General features: G+C 34.9%; 1 long non-coding RNA gene across 1 annotated transcript; it reads left to right on the forward strand.

Annotated features, from left to right (window-relative positions):
* Nucleotides 1-10,006: 10,006 nt before the first annotated feature.
* On the forward strand, nucleotides 10,007-11,406 carry LOC146738912 (uncharacterized). Its single transcript, XR_014930560.1, has 2 exons — nucleotides 10,007-10,084; nucleotides 11,317-11,406. It is a non-coding gene; the product is annotated as an uncharacterized LOC146738912 (long non-coding RNA).
* The last annotated feature ends 377 nt before the right edge of the window (nucleotides 11,407-11,783 follow it).

Raw genomic sequence — 11,783 nt, forward strand, 5'->3', positions numbered from 1 at the left:
TCAATGCAGGGGATGCTCGATCTATCCTGATGTCTGCACCAAAGCGACTGAGGCGTCACCCATATCAAGGTAAAGATGTATTTATTACGGACGATGTTAGCCTTCCGGTGCAGGCAGACAGGAAAAAGCTTATTGAATACAAGAAAAAATGTCAAGAGGAAAATCCCGGTAAAAGATCTTTTGTGGCGTGGAAGGTACCAGCGACTCTGATGATTGAATCTAAAGACGGAAAACTACAGGCGATGACAACAAGAGACTTGTGAAATAACGGTCGTTCAGAGAATTCTACGGACTTAGGGCGATGTGAGACTTTTAACTTGTGACTGATTTTGTAAGTAATAATGCCCCAGAAAAAGTTAATATTCATAGTTCAATGATTATGATGGAACCATTTGCTTATTGACGGGGATTAATGAGGAGAGAATTGTAAAACAACAGTCATTTTCTAAGTATGTTTAATAATGATAGGAGGGGAATGTTGGTACTAAGGGATCAACTGATTATAAGTGAGTAGTGAAGCCCCCTGAAAGAATTATTCCTCTTTGTGAAAGAATTATTGTTGATGTTTATGTATATTGGTGGAGCTGAGGGTTAGCATTGAACACTCTACATCCCAACTGGTGTTTTTGTGCCTCTCTTAGCTTTTCAACCAGCAGTGATATGTGGTACTGCGTGCCAGTTGAAGCTGGCTTAGTTTTTCACTGTTTTCTTTTTTGTTTATTGCATTTGTCATTTTTATTTTTTTCAATCCTCATTCTTTATAACAAAATAGGTAACATTCATTTTATAACAAAAGTGCTGTATGAAACAATAGTTGTACATATGTATAAGAGGTATTCAGGTTAAAAATTCTTTCAATTAATGTTCGTGGGTTCAGAGAATACAAAAAGAGGAGAAAGCTCTTGGAGTGGATGAAATCTAAAAAGCCCAACAGTGTTTTTACAGGAGACTCATAGTATTCAGGCAGATGAAAAATATTGGTCTAATCAAGTACAAGGTGGTCACTGTGTCTACTCTCATGGCAAATCTAACAATAGAGGAGTAATGATAATTCTAAAAGATCTTAGGTATGTGATAAATTCTGTACAAGTGAGCGATGTGGGACGGTACATAATAGATATAAGTATTGATGAAAAACATATTTTATTGATTAATATATACGGCCCGAATGATACCAAAATGCAAGGCCAATTTATTGATGAAATTTCTGAATTAATCACATTATGTGATGCGGCTCCAGATGTAGAAATAATTTAACTTTACCTTGAAAGCACAGGACAGATTTGGCTCACACAGTGCAACAAGTAAACAAGCAGAGCAATCGATGATGGAATTGATGGAGAGACATAAACTAATTGATATATGGAGAATTAACAGTCCTTTGGTAAGGGGTTATACGTGGAGAAGGAGAAAACCAAATATTATTCAAAGTAGAATTGACTATTTCTTGGTGAGTGATACACTTCAGCAAGACATTATAACAACTGAAATAATATCATCGATTGCCTCTGATCATAATGCAATTACTTTAGTACTCGAGTATGATCATACACCATACGGTCCATCCTACTGGAAATTAAACAGTAGTTTAATAAAAGATGCTAAATACATCGCTCAGGTCACAGAAAATATTCCAATGTGGATTCAGAATTATGAAAATATAGAAGATAAAGGACTCAAGTGGGATTTAATTAAATATGAAATAAAAAAATTCTCCATGGTCTTTAGTAAAAAAAAAAGCCAAACAAAAACGAGAATATATTCAAAAACTTGAGAACCAAATGTCAGAGCTAGAAATCAAGCTAAATATAGAACCAAGTGAAGAGAATTATGAAGAATTGGAAAAAGTCAAAAATAAACTTGATATTGAACACGAATACATAACAGAGGGAGCCATTATTAGATCAAGGGTTGCATGGCATGAAAAGGGTGAGAAGAATAATAAATACTTTTTAGGACTAGAGAAATGGAGAGGAAAAAAATCAAATATTACTAAAGTTAAATCTTCAAAAGGAATAGTTACCAACCCAAATGAGATTTTAAAAGAATTGAAAGCATTCTATTCTGACTTGTATAGTACAAAAGCTGACCCTAATAGAAGTATTAAAGCACACCCTCTCCTGCATAATCCAAGTATTACACCCTTAACAGACATTATGAGGAATAATTGTGATAAGGAAATAACTCAAAACGAAGCATTCAATATAATAAATGGTATGGCGCGGAACAAAACACCCGGTAATGACGGAATCCCAGTTGAGTTTTACCTTCAATTTTGGCCTTTGGTGGGGGAATTGCTCACTGCATCCTTAAATTTTGGTTATAAAACAGGTGAATTATCAAACTCTCAAAAACAAAGTGTCATTACATTGATTGAAAAAAAGGCAGGGATTCAAAATTTATTAAGAATCGGCGGCCCATATCGCTTATAAATGTTGATGCAAAGATTGGGTCTAAGTGTCTCGCAAAGAGATTGGAAAAAGTATTACCTCATATTATTAACGACCTCCAGGGAGCATTTGTTGCGGGGAGGGACATCAGTGACTGTATTAGACTAATTGAAGAAATACTTTGGTTTACAGATGAAAATAAAATTCCTGGAATGCTAATTGCAGTGGACTTCCAGAAAGCGTTCGATATGCTTGAATGGGATTTTTTGATGGAGTGTCTGGAAGCCTTTCAATTTGGTCATATCTTTCAAAAATGGGTTAAAACACTGTACTCTGGCACACAAGCGTGTGTAATGAATAATGGTTTCACTACGGGCTACTTTTCATTGAAGCGAGGAGTGAGGCAGGGCGATCCCTTGTCATCTTATCTCTTTATTATAGCTTTGGAAATTTTACTAATTAACCTCAGAACCGACGCCAATATAACAGGTATTTCTCTGGACTCACTGGAAGTCAAGTATTCTGCATTTGCAGACGACTTGACATGTTTTTTAAGCAATGAAGTATCATGTACTGTATTTTTTGAAATGTTGGACAACTTTCATCTGCTCTCTGGACTCTGTATCAATATGGAGAAATCTGAGGGCATGTGGCTGGGTCTTTGGAAGCAGAGAAGAAAAAAGCCTTTTAAAATTAAATGGCCAGAAAATCCAATCAAAGTTCTCGGAGTATATATCTCGTACAATGTGAAGAACAATGTCAATATGAACTTTGCATCACCTCTGAAACAAATGGAAAAAAACAATTAATTGTTGGAGAAATCGGTCTCTCACTCTAATTGGCAAAATTCAAATTCTTAAGACCCTTGCTATATCGCAAATGAGTTATATTATGCGAATGACATATGTGCCTTCAGATATTCTTGACAAAGTTGAAAGGGCTGCTTTTAAGTTTCTATGGAATGGTCCGGACAGGGTGGCAAGGCGAGTCATGGCTATGCACAAGATGTTTAGAATTGGTTTCTTAAAGAGATTTTTGGATGAGAACATTCAACACCCTTGGAAAACATTTCTAAACAAACGTCTTAGACAAGTGGGTGGTACATTTTTATTCAAGTGTAATTTTGAGACAAAACTGCTTAACCTGTCCTTGCCACAGTTTTACATAGAGGCATTGGAAGCTTGGTCGTCATGTAATACAATTAATGATAAAACTATTGAACTTAATTATGTCCCTGAACAAATGATTTGGAATAATAGGCACATACTAATTGGAGGCACATCTGTGTATTATAAGGATTTAATTGTTAGGGGATTTAGATATGTTCATAACTTGTACCGTAATACCCATCTAATGCAGTGGCAAAACCTTCAGGATAGGGGATTGAGTCAAATTGATATACTGAAGCTATATGGAATTATTCAGAGTCTTGCACCTGAGTGGAAGACTTTGGAATGTGAAGATAGTTTTGAAGAATTAAATACAGACCAGTATTATTTTGATAACGAATATATTAAAATTTCCAAAATTACAAAACTGAAAATTAAGAAAGTTCTGCAAAGTCAAAATGATTCTGTTCCTATCAGTGAGGGCTACTATGAAAGAAAGTTTGAACCAACTAGAGATTGGAAAGCCACATATAACTTGCCATTTAGAGTGGCAATAGATGTTAAGACCAGAGAATTTCAGTTCAGATTACTCCACCATATTTTATATACTAATTATGACCTAAAGAGAAGGGGGGTACAAATATCTGAATTATGTACATTCTGTGGAGGTGAGAGTGAGACACTTGAACATCTTTTCTTTTCATGTGATGCAACAAAATTATTCTGGTTAAAGTTCCTCCAGTGTTTCAGAGATGCATTAGTAATGAGGGAAGTGCCAACTCTTGGTGAAATTTTATTTGGGGAAGTGACTCTGTCTAGGTTGCACAACCAATTACTGCTTCTGGCTAAAAGACACATTTATCTTATGAAAATGAGAAACCTAAAACCCCACTTTCCAATTTTTCTAAACCAAGTCAAGTATAACTATCATCTTGAATACAACATTGCTGTGAACAAGGGCAAAATTGAAACACACTGTAATAAGTGGATTAAAATCCACCAAATTGTTATGTCTTGAATGCACTTGTATATTACTCTGTATATGTACGCAGTGTATTCTGCTTACTGTATGTATGAATGATTACCAATAAAAACTTATAAATATAAAAAAAAAATATCCTGTCAGATGAAGGCAAACTTATTACACTTATCTACGTTCCCCGCTAGTGTGAATAAATATCGAATGATACTTTGGTGGGGGAGAAGAATTCTGTATATTTTGTTATAGCTGCCGAATAAAAAGTCGTAGTTTTTTACACTAGTAGTTCTTAAGAAAATACATGTAAATCGCGAATAAAATATCGTCCCCGTTGGTTATTATACATAAACAGATACCGAAGTATGTGACATCGTTCCTGAAGACGATCGAATTGATTGCAATGCTGCAGGAGGAGGATTAACTACATGTGAGGATATGGACTGTTGCTTTGAGGTAGTTGAAGAGGAGGGTATTTCATGGTGCACTTTCCCTGGTATGTAGACTAATTTATAATTGATGGAATTTATAGGATGACAGGACACAGGTGAAAACAACAGAAGAAATTAAATCTTCGCGTCATATGCTTTGCTATAATAACTCTAAGTTATGACTGCTTTAACATATCAAAATATTGTAACTATACAATATGTATAATATTTTTATTATTATTTTTTTAGTTATGACACATTTTTTGTGGCATGGTGATACGCAATAATAATTTATTTATTAATGTTTGCAACATTGCACATTTTGTAGAATTTGTCAACAACAACTTAAAACTTAAAACAACATTGTGTATTCTGTGAATTGTTGATCTATTATTTGGGCGCTCATTAAGACTTTATTGGCTAACATATGTAACCCATATTACATCAAAGAGAATGACATGTTGAATATATCTCCCTTATATAGCGTTTATGGTTTATCAAAACATATTTGCTTCTTACAATGTAAATACTGTAAACACCACCCTGCTAAGTATTTGTATGCACATATGAAAATACAATAATCCCGGTGTAGACTATATATCTCAGATTACACAAGGGAGAATGGTGCGTTATGCTTTATCTTAGACACGATTTTCAGTGCGGTTATAATTCGGTTCCACTGTAAATATTGTATACCAAATTGTGTATTCTGTCGCCATCCGTTCTGGCAACTACACGAGGACTATTGGGACACCGTGGGCCTGAAATGAAAATGAAACGTCTAGTACAACATTAACACAATTCCCATTGCCCCTGCTTGAATTACAGTTAAAGACACCGGTACAGCGAGGGTCTGGAATCAATTCCATACATTTTTACATGTTTTCGTAATTACTGTTGTGCATTATTTGATTACCTAGCTCCCTGTTCTATCGAAGAGAGCAATAGACTGTCATGTGGATCTGAAATTGCCAACTTTGATGACTGCAGCCACAGAGGTTGTTGCTGGTATAATGAACATATAGATATGGATGAGGGTAACTGTTTTTGACAGGTAGCAATCGTTTATTTATTCATCGCGGTTTAAACTTCCTTACGGTGGAGAACTTATTTATTCATTTCTAGTGGTTCCTCATTCTGTAAACTCAGATTTTTGCCAATTTATAAATAATTTAAATGTATACAAATTGCCTAATTTGAAAGATTGTATATAAAATTTCTCAAATTTAAAATAGTGCTGACCCGCATGAAATAAGTATTAACAAGTATTTTTATCACAACATGTTAAAAAGTGTTTCCTAATTACTGACAATAAGTGGAAAAACTGCTTGCTTGGGACAAATTGTCACGGAATATACAATCTCAATAAAAAATACGTACCAACGTAATTAAAAACAGTTATTATTAAATCATTTTTTGTGTGTGTGTAACACAATCGTCTTAACCCAAGTAAAGTGATAAGGTAATTTGTGTATAACGTATCAAAAGAAAGTTACCTTAATAAGTGTCTGTAAACAATACAAAACATTGTATGAAACAAGATTTATTTGGATCTAATAAAGTCCTGCAACTGGATGAGTATGTTTATAAACAGGCAAAAACTTTCGTAAAAACAAGAACACCATTGTTGCAAGTCATCTCAGAAACGAACAACAGTTTCAGTGTCAAAGGCAGTTATATCTAACCAGCCAATCAACAAGTTTAACTTGCAACGCGTCATTTGAAAACATTCTAAAATCATTTCATCGGCTTATAGAGAACTCTCATTTCAGTTCTAATTGTGAAGTTTATAAAACTTTGAAAAAATAGTCCAATAATTCAATTTTACTTCACTTGGTTTTATTAATATTGTTGGTGGCAACATTTTGGCTGCATTGATTCACAAATGTCTTATCAATAACACTTTCTTAAAATCATTATGTCCCCATAAAACAATAAAATGTTTTCTGTGCTCAATTATGAACAAATTTGATAAAACATTTATTTAATTACTTTTTAAACACCTTTTCAAAAAATATTAAATCGTTTAGATTGAACTTTCATGGGATGTGCAGTATAATATACTGTACTAATAAAAATAAAGTGTGTAATAAAAAACAGTGTAAAATATTTGTGTCTGATACTACATTTTATTCATCTATTGATTACTATTTTTTACAAGTTCACAAGTACCAGTTGTATACAACAAATACAATCGACTGTTTGGTTTGCAAACTAAAGTTGTTTCTACATTTTTAAGATGAGTGCAGTATCCAAGTAGGCGACCGCATTGATTGTGGTTTTGATACGATGGAGGACTGTATTGATCAGAAATGTTGTTATGATGATGGACAAAGTTCTCCACATTGTTACTACACATTGGGTATGTACAATCTCTTAACCATTTGCCAAATTCATTGCCACTTGTCATGTGGCTCGGGTAGCTTATCAAATCCGCCATTTTTCTCATAGTACTTTGTAGCTGGTCGTATTACAATCACCAGGGCAGTTCTTCCTTCCACTTCCCATAATACTACACTAAGGACAGTGACTGTGTTAAAGAACCACAAAATCATCAACAAATTGTTAGTTCGTAATTATTTAAATGCTTGAATATAACTTGAATATACCTAAATCGACTGCGAACAAGTCAGAGAGATAACCGGACAGAATAGCATGTATACAAACAACCACGAAATAGTTGCAACAACTTGTTTAGTACGTATGCAAAGCACGATGTATTAACACTAGAAACAGTATTTCTGCAAAAAAATTAAATCATTAAAAAGTCTTCTCAACATCATTTTAATGTATATTATTTCTTTCCATTTATTCCTAGGCTGTGAAAACGACACTTACTATAAGAATGGTGAATGTGTAAACTGCAATTGTTATATTCCTTGTAATAAAAATACGGGTGAATGTTCAAGTAATTGTACCAATGGTTATATAGGAATAGACTGTCAACAAGGTTAGATGTTTTGCATAGACTGATTATTCATTGTTTATCATTATATTTATGTTTATTAAAATCAGTGACATCTTCACCATTTATGAATTGTCTCTTACAAATCTACTGTAATTGAATAATACATGCTTATTCATGATGGTTTAGTAGTGCGATGTCACACAATGCTAATAACGGAAGACTACAATAATGCTAGTTTAGAAAGTAGCGAGTAGTGAGACACGTTAGATTCACGGGGAGCAACAAATACAATCTAGCGACTCTATTATCATATTGATACTTTCTCAGATGGCGACCCAATCATTAACAGCATTGAGCAGCATTCCAAGTCAAATGCTGGACAAGCTACAGGCTTTAAATGTACAGTACAGGGCAACGTAATAAATGCCGAAGATATCACTTTAACTACACTGAAACAGTCATATACTTACAGCAATTCTAATGAAGGGACACACCCTGACTATATTATGACAAACACATTTGATGGCGTCGTTGTGAGGGATGATGATGTAGTAACGTGTCACGTGGATGCACTGGCTGGTGAAACCGATTATTATATTGAAGCTGAGGCATTTAGTGAGTACATATCGTAGTACATGTTATTTATATGCATGATTGAATAAGTAAATAGAATATGCATATAATTTTGATTGTGTATTTAATTTGCCACACACTTATTTTAAAATCACAAAATATATAATAACTTTTAGCTCAACCAGTGTTGTCGAACGCCCCTCGGCTGGACGATATCGACATAACCAAGATGACAGTCACATGGGATGCTTGGAACGATAGCGTTGACTCGGGGGAAGGACCGATTACAAAGTATGAAGTGTGGTACACACGAGTTGATGAAAATGAATTCCAGTTGTATGACGAATGTGATAACACCACTACCACTATGACAGTGTCTGGTCTGCAATCAAATGCAGCGTATTGTTTTGCTATAAAGACGTATAGACCAGGTGAAGGCGGCGGTGGTGGACTGAGTCCAAATGTTACTAACACAACACTGTGTAGTAGTAAGTACATCACTCTATGATCATGCATGTCCTGATAAATAACCTTAATCAGTGCACAACACCACGATGACTGATATTTGTTCATACGTGTCAACTGAATTATAAATATAATATTGACACGTCACAGCCTATACTGCAGCTTCAAAGTATGGTTTATTCCAGACGTCTCCAAAAGCCGTCTTCATAAATCTGTTATGTCCATTCAAGTAATCATCGATGAAATTTTAATTATTCACAGCACCAAATATTGTAACTAATATAGAGGCATCTGCAGTCTCAGCCTTTTCCATCAATGTCACGTGGTCGGAGCCTATATTAAAAGAATGTCCATTGGAAGGGTATGAAGTAAAATACCGACAGAGTACATACTATGAGTGTAGACCTTTACAATTATTTGACCCCGTGATACTGCCCAGTACAGTTACAGAATACATTATCATTGATCTTTACCCTGATACCGAGTATAACGTCACTGTGAGTGCGTTTACTAATGGTGGGTCTGGCGAGGAGGCCAATGTTATTCAAAACACACATCTTACTGGTATGTTGTTGATTATATTGAAGTATTAAAGAATTTGCTTGGACAACGAATAGCTGGAGTTCGCGTATTAACGCAGGGGAAAATAATAATGGTTATTGATGATATTGATTTATTATTCCAGGAAATTAATGACCATTTATTCATTCATGCTCAATCAAACTATATAATTCTATATGATTCAATATTCTTATAGGACCTTCTATTCCAAAAAATGTGAATGTCATGGGAACTTCGGAAACTTCACTTAATGTTACCTGGCAGGAGCCAACGTGTCACAACGGCGAGATTATAGGATATCGTTTCGCCTATTGGGAAACAGAAAATTCGAATCGTATATTAAACGATTCAGTTCTTGTAGAAGATTTAGATGAAGGCTTACATTATGAACTACAGTATGGACTGACTCATACGACTACTTACACAGTGCAGGCATGTAGTCTAACATAATATCTTAACTCGTTTATATTAGATACAATTTACAATTGTTAAAGAACATGTGATATGCTATATTTGTGTACACCGGTAGTTATTGGGCAGCATAATTATGTTGATTATATTAGTGGTTTGTTATATTCTTGATTTTCTGCCATAGGTTTTTGCTGAGAATACATGCTGTCTAAGTGATGGGAGTTATCTCCAAACAGGAACAACATGGACGAAACAATCAGGTGAATTTATTTACTATTCAGCTTGTATTAGAAAAACACGAGAAAGTATTGTCTGCACATATAAACCCACAACTTTAGTCGAGTAAATTCCCATCAGGGAATTTCTAAACTGGGGAACAGAGGTGCAGCACCATGATAAGCACGGCTGGCGCCCTCTTACCGAATTGCCGATTGAACTTTCAAGTTATAACTATATTTCTTGAGCCGCGCAGCCGTTAGGGTCTTGCTGTATACCGACGATGTGTATATAATTGACAAACGAAGCAAAATACGCACTTCCGTACAACATGAAATCTTTCTCAAATATATTTTTCTCAGTGAAAACTTCCCAGCAACACCAGCTGATATTGTGCCTGAACACAAAATACACTAAAATTTCTCCAGAAATATTTCAATGGCGATAGATACACCGTTAAAATGGCACATAAACCTTCCGATATGGCGTTTCTAGGTCGATCTGCCGTGTTTCTGTGCTAGCTACTCTCGCTTCGCTCCCTTGTCTATTTTGTGCTCCCTCTTGTTTATTTTTTCTAGGAAAACCCCGGGACATTGTATCATTCTGTCCCTCATGTACTCTTCCGAGTAATGACTTTTAGTATCCGCAATAAACACTTTTCTGTAGAGTCGGTCAGTTTCTTTGTTTGCAGACGCCAGGGTACAAATAGTTACGGATTTTTAAGTATAAAGTTCTATCCTCAATATAATGTCTTGGCCTACAGCCTCAAAATTTTATCTCGAACCGGACTTTATATTCAAAAAGACTTGTAGTAGTCAGGCTAAATTATCAGCGGCGGCGAAGGTGGTGGCTCTAAAGACTGAGCAATTGTGTACCTTGATGAAAGTTCTTAGCAATCACATGCATTATATTATCTCGTGGTATACATTGAAATATTATCTGTTAACTTACAAATAATATTCTTCGAAAGTCAGTTGTTATTTTTTCTTCGTTCTGGAAATATAGTCCATTAAAGTGTTGTCAAAATTATGGATCGGTCTATCATCTTTTGGCCACACCTCAAAATGAGAGGCGTAAAAATGTACACGAGACGTCATTTGTGCATCATTAGCGGGACGATAAGTTTTCCGGGATAATTTTATTTCTTATGTTTTAACTCTAGCTTATCAACATCCACTTGTTGAATTTCCTATACTTACATACATGAAGTGTTGCTGGAAGGGCGTTATTTTGTTTATGTAATTTATCTGTTCTGAATTCTTTTTACTCACAATAGAGTCGAATGCTATAGGAATAATTGTCATTATATGTGCCATACTGGTAGTAGTGGTTGTAGTGGTAATTCTAATGTTCATGTTTGCCAAAAGGTAACTTTAATATATTTATCAGTGTTAGTAAACATTGAATCTAATTAAAATAGACTAGATCCCCTTACAGACAAATAACAATAGTTATGTGTGTCGTTTGTTGCAGTAAGAAGAAGAAAGAGAAGGAGAAAAAAAAAAGATCATCACAACCAGGTAAGTGAAACACTGTCTAAATGCTAAGCGGGATGACAAGCGGGATGCACACGTTTGTCATGTTGAACTTTTTGGCTATTTACACAACTATAACTGAGGAAGGTGACATATATCCTTTCTACAAAATGAAATCTAAAATTAAAAAAAATGATGTAGTCACTTAAATAGTCTACTTTCAAACTAGGGCAATGCAGGATCGGAGTTGGTGAGCCGGACTTGCTGC

Source organism: Saccoglossus kowalevskii, chromosome 9, assembly GCF_978046115.1.
Source record: "Saccoglossus kowalevskii chromosome 9, keSacKowa6.1, whole genome shotgun sequence".
Lineage (NCBI taxonomy): Eukaryota > Metazoa > Hemichordata > Enteropneusta > Harrimaniidae > Saccoglossus > Saccoglossus kowalevskii.